Here is a 13,767-nt window from a genome sequence, read left to right as displayed (position 1 = left end):
AGTAATAAATATTCTTGGCTTTGGAGGCATTAGTTTCTCTCATAATTATTCTGTTGCAACTTCTCTGCTGTTGCATGTGAATGTAGCCATAGACAATAGGTAAATGAACGTGGCTGTGTTTCAATAAAACTTTATTTATAGATGAACACTGAAATTTTGAGTTTCATGTAGTTTTCACATGTCAAGAATTTTTTTTAACTAGTTAAAAATGTAAAAACCATTTTAGACTTGGGAACTATACAAAAGCAGACCAATATTCATAAATATAGATGCAGAAATCCTTAACAAAATATTAGTGCGTGAATTCCAACCACATATAAAAAAATTACATACCATGACCAAGTAGGATTTATCCTAGGAATGCAAGGTTAATTTAACATCTGGCCGGGCGCGGTGGCTCAAGCCTGTAATCCCAGCACTTTGGGAGGCTGAGACGGGCGGATCACGAGGTCAGGAGTTCGAGACCATCCTGGCTAACACGGTGAAACCCCGTCTCTACTAAAAAATACAAAAAGCTAGCCCGAGGCAGGAGAATGGCGTAAACCTGGGAGGCGGAGCTTGCAGTGAGCTGAGATCCGGCCACAGCACTCCAGCCCGGGCGACAGAGCGAGACTCCGTCTCAAAATAAATAAATAAATAAATAAAATAAAATCAATTGTATTTGTATTTTCTAGCCATGCACAATCTGCAAATGAAATTAAGTAATTATATTTACAATAACATCAAAAAGAATAAGATACTTAGAAATAAATGTAATAAAAGCAATGCCAGACTTTTACATAAAAATTCACAAAGTATTTTTGCAATAAATGAAAGAATCTAATGAAATGGAAAGACATCCCATGTTCATGAATGAGAAAACATAATTTTATTAAGATGACAATACTGCTCATTGATCTACAGATCCCATACAATCCCTATAAAAATCTCACCAGGTTTTTTTGCGGAAACTGATAAACTGGAAGTATATTTAGACATCTGGCAGAGAATTTGCAATTAAATTTAATGACAAGCAAAAATATTTCAGAAAAGAATAATAATTAACTCTAATGATAACCAAGAGTTTTTTGGGCAGGAGCTGAAAAGTAGTTCACTAATTGTCAAAGCTTTAAATAGTATTTGCTGAGCTATAACAACATAGATACTGAATTTTGATCTAGATAACTATATTTGACTGATGAAAGAACAAAATTATGCATATGTGTATTTGAAGTTAGGAAAAATGAAAGCTAAATTGACAGCTTTCATAGTGAGAAAACACTAGAAGAATCAACTAAGAGAATGCAAAGTGATTGCCTCCAGTGATGGGGAAAATAGTGGAAAAGGAGGAGGAACACTACTGTTTTACATAACAAACCTTGTAGAATTATCTGACTCTTTAAACCATTTGTAGATATAATTTTGAAAACAAAATTTAGTTACAAAAAATGAAAATACATAAGTGTAACCTTGACACATATTTTTGTTTCTGTTGAGTTCTTGGTGTTATCAAGGCACCTTCCTGAGGAGCTTGCAGCTAAGGGAGAAAATTGGAGGTTGATGCCAAGAGCTGGAATCATTTCTTATTTAGGCTAACAAATAAGTCTCACAGAAAATCTGCAAACAAGTTCATTAATTTGCCAATTATTCTTTCATTCTGTAGAGATGTCTATTTTTTCTTTGTTAATAAATGTTCAATTTCCCAATAAATTAATTTAGCTGCAATTCAACAAATATTTTCTTGTCTTTTAAGTAGACATGAAATGGTAGAATATTATAAAAACAAGAAGCCATTGTTTTCTAGGTAATATTCTTTGTCAACAAGGTAGGGAAAGATAGGAAGATAGTAAATTCTTTTTTTTACTTTACAAATCAAAAGTTAAACATGGTTGAGTTTATTCATTCAGTTGGTTGTACTAGATTTTCCTTTTCCATTTAGGTTTATTCAAGGCTGTTTAAAGTCAATTGGAATAAAATATCACATATTGGATATCTTTCAATATTGAATTGTAGAACATTTTAAAAGGTGAATAGTCTGCCTCCAACCCAGTAATAATTTCTCATGTATTTCTAAACTCTTTTTATTTTTAAACCATTTATACTGGTTCTTCCCAATAAGTATACAAAAATATATTTGTGTTATTTTTGTTTACCTGGAAACCCAAATGAGCTCCTAATTTTGTGCCTAATTCCAGTTTCTTATTTTCAGACTCAGACTTATATATTCTTTACTTGATGATAAACTTCACAGAAGCCAGAAACCTTTCTGAAGGCCAATCTTTCCCATGTCAAGTTCAGTTAGATCTGAGCTTTAACAAAGTCAGAAGACCCTGCGAGGATCATTAATCACCTGTGTGTGGATCCAGTCCTAAAATAATACTTGTGTCACCTAACACTGAGGTTTTCCTTGGCTACAGTGATTTTCTTTCAACTCCTCTTTCACTTCCAGAGTCCTTATCTCAAAAACTAAATGCCCTTGATACATGGATATAAAAACAATCATATTCTCTAACCACTATCTCTAGTACCTTAACCTTAGCATTCCACTGACCTCATCAAGACTTCCTCTCAAATTCTCAACACCATCCCTACCAAATTTAGATTCAACGAGCCTCTATTCTAACATCCTTTTTCAAATTACCTTAATTTCTTTCATGTACATCAGTGGTCCCCAACTTTTTTGGCACCAGGGATTGGTTTCATGGAAGACAATTTCTCCATGGACGGGGGTGGGCGGGTAGGGCGGATGGCTTGGGGATGAAACTGTTCCACCTCAGATCATCAGACATTAGTTAGATTCTCAAAAGGCACATGCAACTTAGATCCCTCACATACGCAGTTCACAATAGGGCTCACCTCCTAACCGGACAGGAGGCGGAGCTGCCACAATAATGCTCATTCGCCCACTGTTCACCTCCTGCCTTTTGGCCAGTTCCTAACAGGCCATGGATTGGTACAGGTCTAAGTTCCAGAGGACGGGGACCCCTAATCTACATGACAAAATGCTACCTGGCTTAATTGCTTATCCATTTGTCTATTCTATGCATGTACCTAGCAGCTGGATGTTGTTAAAGGAGAACACAAAAGTCTACTGAATGATCTCTTTATTTTCATGGCCCACAAAACTCAAATACATATGCATTACTTTCCAAAAATGATATTAATGCTTCTTTACATATTTGGTCTCCCTCTCTACATGTTCCCTTCTCTCTGCAAAGCTGCTTCAGAGTCTTTTCCACCATCAGTTTTAGGATTTTTTAAAAAATTCTTTGTTGAAAATAGAAACGATCAGACAGAAGCTGCTTTGTCTTCCTGCCACTAAAACTATCTGCATCTGTAGTCACACTCTTTACCTTTCCTCCAGGTGCAATGAGGGAAATATCTCTCCTCTCAAAGGCTGACTGTATTAGTCAGGGTTCTAATGAAAAACAGAACCAGTAAGATATGTAAGAGAGATGAAAAGATGTATTTTAAAGAATTAGCTCACCTAATCATGGAGGTTGGTAAGTCCAAAATCTGCAAGGTGGGCCAGCAGGCTGGAGATCAGGGAAGAGCTGATGTTGCAGTTCAGGTTCAAAGACCAACTGCTGGCAGAATTCCCTTTTGCTGTTTTGTCTGTTCCGGCTACCAACTAATTGAAGGAGCCTCGCCCACACTGTGGAGGGCAATCTTCTCTACTCAAAGCACACCCATTTAAATGTTAATCTCATCTAAAAATGCCCTCACAGAAACATCCAAAATAACGTTTACCATATACCTGGGCACCGTAGACTAGCCAGGTTGACACAAAAAAATTAACTGTCTCACTGATCCTCTACTTCCTTACTCTAAGGCTTCGCCCCTTTAGTTATTCCCAGTCTCCCTTATATATCTAATACTAATATCTCTCGTCCATTCATCTTCTTGTGCTTCACTGGCAGCTGTTTTAAACATTTCCACCCTCATGATCTATCGCATTATATCTCCATTCCATGACTGTGACCACCACCTCCATCACCTCCACCATCCCACCACCTCCTCCCTCTACTGAGCAGGTACTTGCCTCCTACTCCACAGGGAAAATAGAAGCCACTGAGGAGAATTCCCTCAGCTTCCTACAACCAAACCTACGATTTTACCTCTTTTGTAGCTGCTTATCTTTTATAATGGATGAAGTGTACCTCACCCTTCCTGAGGTTACTCTCTTCACCCATGCTCTGGACCCTATGTCCTCCTGCCTTCTCAGGGATCTTGATCAATCAAGCACCCCTGCCTGTACTATAATTTTAACTTCTCCACTCTACAGTCTCCTAACCATACACCTTTAGACATGTTCAAATCTCTACCTTCTGAAAAATTCAACAATGCTTCCTCTGAGTTTATGTCAGAGGAATGCCTTTTACTTAAGGGTATTTTCTCTTCTCAACAATGAAACTCCCTAATGATGTTGTCTACATTTGCTTGCTCCTTTTCCCAACCTCACCCCTATGTAGCCAGACTTCTACCCACACTGCTCCCACACACCACACCTTAGACATTGTTTTTCCAAAGTTACTGATGACCTGAATCTATAGACACTTCGCTGCATTTTCTGTAATGTATAAAATATATGACACAGCTGACCCTCTTGAAATGTTCCTCCCTTGGTTTCTGTTCTCTTAGTTTTTTTCTTCTAACTGTTCCTTCTCTATTCTTTTGCAATAATCTTTTCCTCAGCATGCTTCTTAAATGTGTTCCTTGAGCCTCTTCTCTTTTACTCCACAATCTCTCCTTACACAGTCTCATCTATTCCCATGGCTTTAATTACCATCTATATGCCAGTGACTATAAAATATACTGTGTGTAGGACAAGCTTGTTTTCCAGAAGTTCTGACTAGAATAAATTACTGCTGACTGAATATCTCACTTATTTATCCCCAAGCATCTCAAACCCAAAATGCAAAACCTTGACTCAATAACTTTCTCCTGAAACTTCTTCCTCTGTTCACTAACTCATTGAATGTACTATTTCCCTCTCATCTCCAGCCTCTCATCAAACACCCAAATGTCTCCTGTGTCCACTCTTTCCTTCTCCCACTGCCTCCTTCATACTATATCCTGTTCTCTCTGACCCTTCCTGCTCCCCTCTAATTCATGCTCCATATTGATGATACAAGGTACAAGTATGACTAGTTGGCTACTTTGCTTAAAACCCTTCAATAGTTTCCAGTATTTCATAAAAGAAAGTCCAAATTCTGCCTTTGCTTATTGCATCTTTTATAATCTGACTCCTAATTATTTTTTCTGTCTTCAAATTTTGTACTATCATGTTTCATGTTCCAGCTATGCTAAATTATTTCATTCCTTGAATAGGATACACTCTCTTTCACCTCATGGATTTTTGCATTAAACCCTCTTCACCCTCCCTTTGCTTAGCTAACAGTTAATTGTCTTGAAATAAAGCTTGGGAAACCTCTATATTTCTTACCATCTATTGCAGCATTTTAAGTTTTGCCAAATAGCCTAAACCTTGTGGATTATCATTTCAGTTACTTGCTTACATTTTTCCTTAATCTCCTTTGTCCTCCAGGTACCCATATTCCAGAAGTCCCTAGCCTCAATAAATTCAACTCTTCAAATGTTCTTTTCCTTCTTTTAGGCCACAATGAAATTAGGGGGAAAGAAGAATCCTAGAAGCTGCTGCAAAATCACAAAACTTTGCCTCTCCTCAGATCCCTTCTCTTGCCACTTTCTCCTTTCTGGTTCTCCAGGAACAAAATGAGCATCATCAGGAGAAAATTTCCTCAACTTCCACTCTACAAATACCTTTCTTTAAATACAGTTTTCTATTCTGCATAGTACATGCCATGTCCCCCTCATCTCCCTCCAGTCCCGCCAAGGCTAATTTACCACCCAATGTTTGGATTCCATTTCCACTGGATTGTCTCCTCAACATATGAACATGTTGAAATAACTTTCATCTTTAAAAGTAAAGCAAAACACAACAAAACTAATACCTCTCTCAATTCCATGTAGTCTTCTAAATGCTTGATAAAGGAGAGTTTTACATTCTGTCTATATTTTCTCTCTCTCTCTCTCCGTGTGTGTGTGTGTGTGTGTGTGTGTGTGTGTGTGTGTGTGTGTGTGTGTGTTTTGAGACAGAGTCTCACTCTGTCACCAAGGCTGGAGTGCAGTGACATGATCACAGCTCACTGCAGCCTTGACCTGCAGGCTCAAGTGATCCTCCCAACTCAGCCTCCTAAGTAGCTGGGACGACAGGCACACATCTCCATGTCTGGCTAATTTTTTTAAAAAATTTATGGAGATGAGGTTCCCTTGTGTTGCTTCAGCTGGTCTCAAACTTTTGGGTTCAAGAAATCCTCCTGCCTTGGCCTCCCAAAGTCTTCGGATTACAGGCGTGAGTCACAGCACCAAGCCTATATTTCCATTTTGCTCTATTCACTCTGTAATCTGCTGAAGGACAACTTTTGCCCCAATATATCACTGAAATGGATTTCATTAAGGTCACCAAAAACTTGCATATCTCATGCATTTTCCAAAGGCAATTATATTAGCATTCTCCAGAGAAACAGATCCAATAGAATACAGACAGATATATAAGAAGAGATTTATTATTGGCTTTATAATTTGATTTATAATTACATTTATAAATTCATTTACATGATTATGGGGGCCAAGAAGTTTCATGATCTGCCATCAGCAAGCTGGAGACCCAGGAAAGCTGGTGGTGTAATTCAGTCTGAGTTCAGTGGCATGAGAATCAGGAGAGCAGATGATGGAACTCCCAGTCTGAGGCCAAAGGCCTGAGAATCAGGACCTGTATGTTCTAACCATTTTGTTTCCTTCAGTCCTTCAACAGATTGGATGATGCCCATCCACTTTGGTGAAGATGGATTTTCTTTACACAGTCTACTGATTTAAATATTAACCTCTTACAGAAATCCCTCACATACACACCCATAAATCATGTTTTGCCAGCTATGTGGGCATCCCTTAGACCAGTAAAGTCAACACACAAAATTAGCCATCACACCAATTAACATTTTTCCGTTCTTATTTTATCTGAATATTCTGGGGAATATTAGATACTGTTGACATTCTTCTCCTGATTGCTCTATTTTTTCTGCTTCTGGAAGAACATCTCCTTTGTTTTCTCCTATCTCCTTGGTTGTCCATCTCTTCTATAGGTTTTCTCTTCTTTCAAATGCCCCTTAACTGTTGGTTTTATCCAGAGCCTCAACCTTGGTCCTCTACTTTCAATGCATGGTCTCTGGGAGATCTTGTCCATCTATATGACTTCAGCTGTCACTTGCTATTTCCAATGGCTCTCTCTAATCAACTTTAAAAATTTTTTTAACTCTATTTATTTTTCTGAACTCTCTGATAATTCTAATCCCTACACTTCCAACACATATCAAAAACAATATGTCCCAAACTCCTCCCACTCACCTCCTCCTCCTGCTGTGACACGTAGCATAGTGAATAACGTTAATCCCAAATCAGTTGCTCAAACAGAGTGCTGGGAGATGCCCAAACTGTGCCTTCTCAGTTACCCACAGTCACCATCACTTACAGTATTATCTCCTAAAAACCCTTCTCATTCATTCCTCTCCTATCACGTCACTAAGCCTTGTCCAGGTTCTTGTCATGTCTCAGTCTGATCACTACAGTGACCTCTGATTTGGGCTCCCACCAAAATGCTTTGTCAGAAACACAAATCTCACATTGTCACTTTCTTTCTGTTAGTCCTTCAATGGCTCCATCAGCTTTCAGGATCAAGTTCAAATTCCATAGCTAAGTGGAAGCTCATTCATCGTCTGGCCACTTGCCAACCCCTTTCAGCCTCGTTTGTCCCATTCCCTAGTGTGCACTTCCTTTGCTCAGAATGCTCAGCTTCCATACTGTGCAGTGTTGTTTCATGCCTTTGGGCATTCCCACATGTTGCTCATTCTACACATCTCTCCCTCCTTTCTTGATTCAGCTGACATCTATTAATTGTTTTTTAAAAAACTACCTCAGGAATCACCTTCTCCAGGAAGTTTTTCTTGACACCATAGCTTAATTAGATGCCCTCAGCAATGTAACCACAGCCCTCTCTAAGTGCACCAAACACGTCAATTTTTCTATGTGTTTATCTGAAGACTATAAGCTCCTTTAGCTAAAGTACCTTGTCTCATGCAGCTTCTTTCCCAGCACTTAGTACGGTGCAAGGCATGCAATAAGTATCTGTCAAATAACTGATTGACAATGCAGAAACTGACTTAGGGAATTGCCCTACACATTCTCAAAATCAGATAATGTTAAAAAAAAAAAAAAAAAGCTGGAAACCAGGCCTTGTATACTAGACTTCATTTAAGGTTGGAAATAAAAAGCTAAAAGGAGAGAAAAGATCTCCTGAAGAAATATATTGCCTATTCAAGCCAGAATACACTTTTAAAATAGGCCAAGAGATTTCTAGAAAGCAATGCAGTTAACTTTTTATTTAAACAGAAAATGTTCTTTGCTGTCTTGCATGTTTTTCTAGACATAAGTAAATGACTCATTCATATACAGAGGCTTATTGAAAATGTATTGTATTCGGAGGTTCTTTCTATTTATCTTATTGTTTGACCTTGATAGTAAAGAGCTATGCGATATTTGTAATGCAGCTAACCATGCAAAGTGAAAGGGAAAGTTAGCCAATTACTTGGTGAAGGAAATCAGCATAAATAGGCTTCATAATTCAAGCCAAAAAGAATCTTGATTTTTAAATAAATCATGGTATTTTAGACTGCATTATTTGAATAAGTTAACTTTTTAGTGGCAGAGGTGAAAGTAACTTCAAAAATCATTGTGTTTTAGCTTTGGAAGGTTTTGTGATTTTTTCTTCATATATTTAACGTCCTTATTTGTTTTATTTTGGTAAATACTAAGTGTAACTTCCCAGAGCATTTATTACTATAGTGCAGTCAAAGGCTGTCTGCAAATGTATTGAATATTGGGGAGTGGGAGTGCTTAAACATTGACTTTACATAATTAAGTTTAAATTAAAACATGAGTTTGTTCCTTGACAAATATTTCTTAAGCATTTACTATGAACCAGGTATGTAATTGATCCTAAGATATAAAAGTGGTTAAGACAACACCTTGCTCTCTTTCTTGCTTCCTCTCTGGCCATGTGTTCTCTGCACATGCCAACTCCCTTTTACCTTCCACCATAAGCTGAAGAACCCTAAGGTCCTCACCAGATGCAGATGCCCAATCTTGAACTTTCCAGCCACCAGAATTGTGAGCCAAATAAACATTTAAAAAATAATAAATTACCCTGCCCAGATATTCTTTTATAGCAACACAAAACAGACTAAGACTGCCTCATATAGGTAAAATCCTACAGTCTTTTTGTGACTGGCTTATTTTACTTAGCATAATGTTCTTAAGGTAAATCCATATTATAACATTTATCTGAGTTTCCTTCCTTTTTAAGGCTGGATAATATTCCATTGTATGTATATACCATATTATCTTTATTCATCCACTCACGGACATTTAAGCTCCTTCTACCCCTTGGCTATTGTGGACAATGCTGCTATAAATATGTGTGTGTAAATATCTCTTTGGCATTCTGCCTTTGATTCTTTTGGATACATACCCAGAAGTGAGATTGCTGGGCCATGTGGCAATTATCTTTTTAATTTTTTGCAGAACTGCCATGCTGTTTTACATACCAACTGCACCATTTTACATTTCCACCAACTGTGCTCAAGGGTTCCAGTTTCTCCACATCTTTATCAACACTTGTTATTTTAGCCCTTTTTTTAACAATAGCCACTTTCATGGGTGTGAAAAATATTAACATAATCTTGACTTCAGTGCCTCGTGCCATACACAATACATAGCAGCTGCTTTATGAAAGCTCGTGGTTGAGATGTTTTAAAAGAGTATATTTTCATAATGTGTTTGCTTTATAAAGTTGATGTTAGAGATCATTAATGGAGCCTATGATCTGTGCGTTAGGATAAAACAAGACACATCTTAGAGAAAAAAGACTATCTCTGCTTTCAAGGAATTCTCAATTTGGTGAGCAAAACATCTATAACAACTACTAAATCATCATATGATAAGTACTACAAGGGAAGAATAAATAACATACAATGAAAATAGAAAGGTAAGTATGATTCACTTTGTGAAAGAGGTGAGGAAGAAGAGGTTACAGAGAAAACTTCTTCAAGGGTTTGATCTGACCTTGATGACTGTGGAGAATTTCACCTGGTGGAGAATGAGTGATCAAGAGCAGAAGGGCACTCCTGACCAAAGTAACCAAATCCACAAAGGCCTGATGGGGAAGTAATGCACACTATGTCTGCAAGGGTGGATAGAGCTCAGGGGATGTGTGGGAAGTGCATGGGATAGAACTGATACAAAAGTTTATTTCACAACTACATTTCCCAGAGTTTAGCTATTTATAAAATAAAGACACAAATTTTGCTTTATCTGTAGAACAACAGTACTACTTACTTAACATTGTTTAAAATGACTTTCTAAAATGTAAATGCCTATTTTGACTTCATGTTAAGCAATAATATTCATGAAATTACACTTTTAAGATGCTAATCACATTTTTCTAATACCCATTAAAATAAAAATAAGTAATATAATTATGCAAATGCTTGGCACTGTGCCACTTAAAATTGTCTCTCATTCCACCAGGAACATATGCTCCACACTTTGGGAAATACTGCTTTGCATTAATAATGGACATGAAAGAAACACCTTTCACAAACTTTAGTTTTCCAAATATGTGAGGAAGTAGTGAAAATGATGAAATGTTTTAAATAAAGCAATTTTGAAATTTCTGCTAGAAGCAAGCATGTAATGGCTGAAAAATGCTAGGAAACAAGTAGTCAGAGAAAGTTAGCTGAATAAGGTGAGAGGAGAAAGGAATCACATCATGGTACAGAGGAAAATGCTCTGTTTGAAGATACGAATTTAGTAGAAAGAGCAGACTGAGCGTTAACCAGAAATTGATTTTTTTTTTTTTTTCCGGCTAAACACTACAGCTATATTGCCCATTATGTTAGCTAGTAGCCATATGAGGATATTTAAAATTAAATTTGAGTTAATTAACATTAAACTTAAGCCAGGCACAGTGGCTCACGCCTGTAATCCCAGTACTTTGGGAGGCCGAGGCGGGCGGATCACGAGGTCAGGAGATCGAGACCATCCTGGCTAACATGGTGAAACCTCATCTACACTAAAAGTACAAAAAATTAGCTGGGCATGGTGGCGGGCGCCTGTAGTCCCGGCTGCTCGGGAGGCTGAGGCAGGAGAATGGCATGAACCCGCGAAGCGGAGCTTGCAGTGAGCCGAGATCGCACCACTCCTTTCTAGCCTGGGCAACAAAGCGAGACTCCGTCTCAAAAAAAGAAAAAAAATAGTTAAACTTAAATTTCAATTCCTCAATCTCACTGGCCACATTTCAAGTCCTCAACAGCCATATATGGCTAGTTATTACTCTATTGGACAGAGCGCATAAAGAATATATCCATTATTGCAGAAAATGTCCTCCAGCTATATTGAGATATAATTATCAAATATGACATGTATACATTTAAGGTGTACAACATGATGTTTTGATATGTGCACACATTTTAAAATGAGTACCACTATCAAGCTGATTAACATCACATCACCTGATGTTTGCATATGTGCATGGCAAAAACATTTAAGATTTACTCTTTTAGCAAACTTCAAGTATGCAATACAGCATTATTAACAGTAGTCATCATGCTGTATATTAGGTCTCCAAAACTTATTTATCCTACGTAACTAAAACTTCGTACCTTGATTGACATCGCCCCATTGGACGACATCGTACTAGACTAATAGGATGCTGAGACTTCACATTGTTGAACTACAAGGCTTCAAGGAGAAAACTCCTAAAATTAAATTAAACATACAGAATTAGTTATATTTTATTTACCAGGGCAATTAGAGGACAATGCCTCAATTAATAGTGGAAACATGGCTTTCCTTAATCAGGAATAAGGTCATTATTCTGATAAGAGCTTTTGATGCCCAACTTGAGCATGATTAATAATGAGTAATGTAAAATGCTAAGTAATTGGAGAAAATCCAAATTCCCTTATGATATTGCTCAAATTCCCTGATATAGCTTCTTCAGAATGAAAATAACAAAAAAGCTGCAAGCTAAGGGTCCTACTATTGAAATCTATGGTTTTAGAACTCCAGGTTTCTATTGAGTTATGTCTCAGGCCCAGGCCATCTCTCCGGTAGACAGATTATCCTACTTCATTATGCTTTAAGAATTTCTCAGGCCAGATGCAGTGGCTGATACCTGTAATCCCAACACTTTGGGAGGCCAAGGTGGGAGGATTACTTGGGACCAGTAGTTCTCAATCAGCCTGGGCAACATAGAAAGACCCCATGTCTACAAAAAATAAAAATAAAAAAAAAATTGCCAGGTGTGGTGGCACATGCCTGTAGTCCTAGCTTCTTTGGAGGCTGAGGCAGAGACTTGAGCCCAGGAGTTTGAGGTTACAGTGAGCTATGATTGAGCCACTGCACTCCAGTCTGGGTGACAGAGTCAAACTTTGTCTCTAGGGGGGGAAAAAAAAGGAAGAAGAAAGAAAGAATTTCTCCCATACATGTATATCCTCTAATATTTTTTTTTTCAACTTCTGGAATGTAATTTATGTAGTAGTATTTCTTGTGACCATGTAATCACTTCTTCTGAGCCTGAACTCTACTGTCAGTAAAAATGGAATGATATTAAATTAAATGATACAGCACAGAGAAAGTGCTTAGTACAAACAGAAAATGCCAACAAAATGTAATACATGTAGAAATCCTTCTCTATTACACTATAGTTTTCTAGTGGCTTGTAGAGTTGAAATTCAGTATCCCAATCTGTTCCTGCCACTTCCCATGTGACAACCTGAGCCTTAATAGTGATCAATCAACCAACAGGAATCAAGTCCTCTGTTCAGGACACCAGAGTCTGTAAGTGGCCCACAGACTTCTAACAAAATATAAGGCATGACCTCCACATTCAAAGAACTGAAATATAAGTGAAAATAAAAGTATTTCAAGGGCATTCACTAGTGAGAATAGTAAAATTTGTGGCTACCATCAATGAGCCTCCAGATAAATGCTGAAAGTCACAGTAAGATCACTGCCATCTTTAGAAAAAATGGACCAACAGAGAACAGAAGGCCTCAAGGCAGCAGGAATATTTGAAAACTTACGGTGAGTATTACAATTTATTACCTTCCTTCCTAGAAAATTTTGGAATGAAGGTAGGGAGATCAGAATTCCAACATCAGCATTGGTGAGGGCTCAAAGCTTGAGACCATGCCCTCAAATTAGAGAATCACATAATCAATAAATGCAGTGTATAAGTGCAAGTGCTAGTTTCATTTATATATGCATGTTTATGTCATTTTTTAATAAAGACCCTGAAAAAATTGAAATATAATGTGTAGGAAGATGAAGAGAGAACAAAAGTGTTAGAAAATCTATTTAATGAAATCACAGACGAAAACTTACCAAGTTATAAGGGGCTTTTCCAGTTTTTGCTCAGCACTTCTCCTTGCTGCCACCATGTGAAGAAGCACGTGTTTGCTTCCCTTTCCACCAAGATTGTAAGTTTCCTGAGGTGTTTCCAGCCATGCTGAACTGTGAGTCAATTAAACCTCTTTCCTTTATAAATTACCCAGTCTCAGGCAGTTCTTTATAGCAGTGTGAGAATGGACTAATAGAGTAAATTGGTACCAGGTCGTGAGGTGCTGTTGTGAAGATACCAGAAAATGT

Source organism: Rhinopithecus roxellana, chromosome 4, assembly GCF_007565055.1.
Source record: "Rhinopithecus roxellana isolate Shanxi Qingling chromosome 4, ASM756505v1, whole genome shotgun sequence".
Classification (NCBI taxonomy): domain Eukaryota; kingdom Metazoa; phylum Chordata; class Mammalia; order Primates; family Cercopithecidae; genus Rhinopithecus; species Rhinopithecus roxellana.
Note: the sequence above shows the minus strand (reverse complement) of the source record.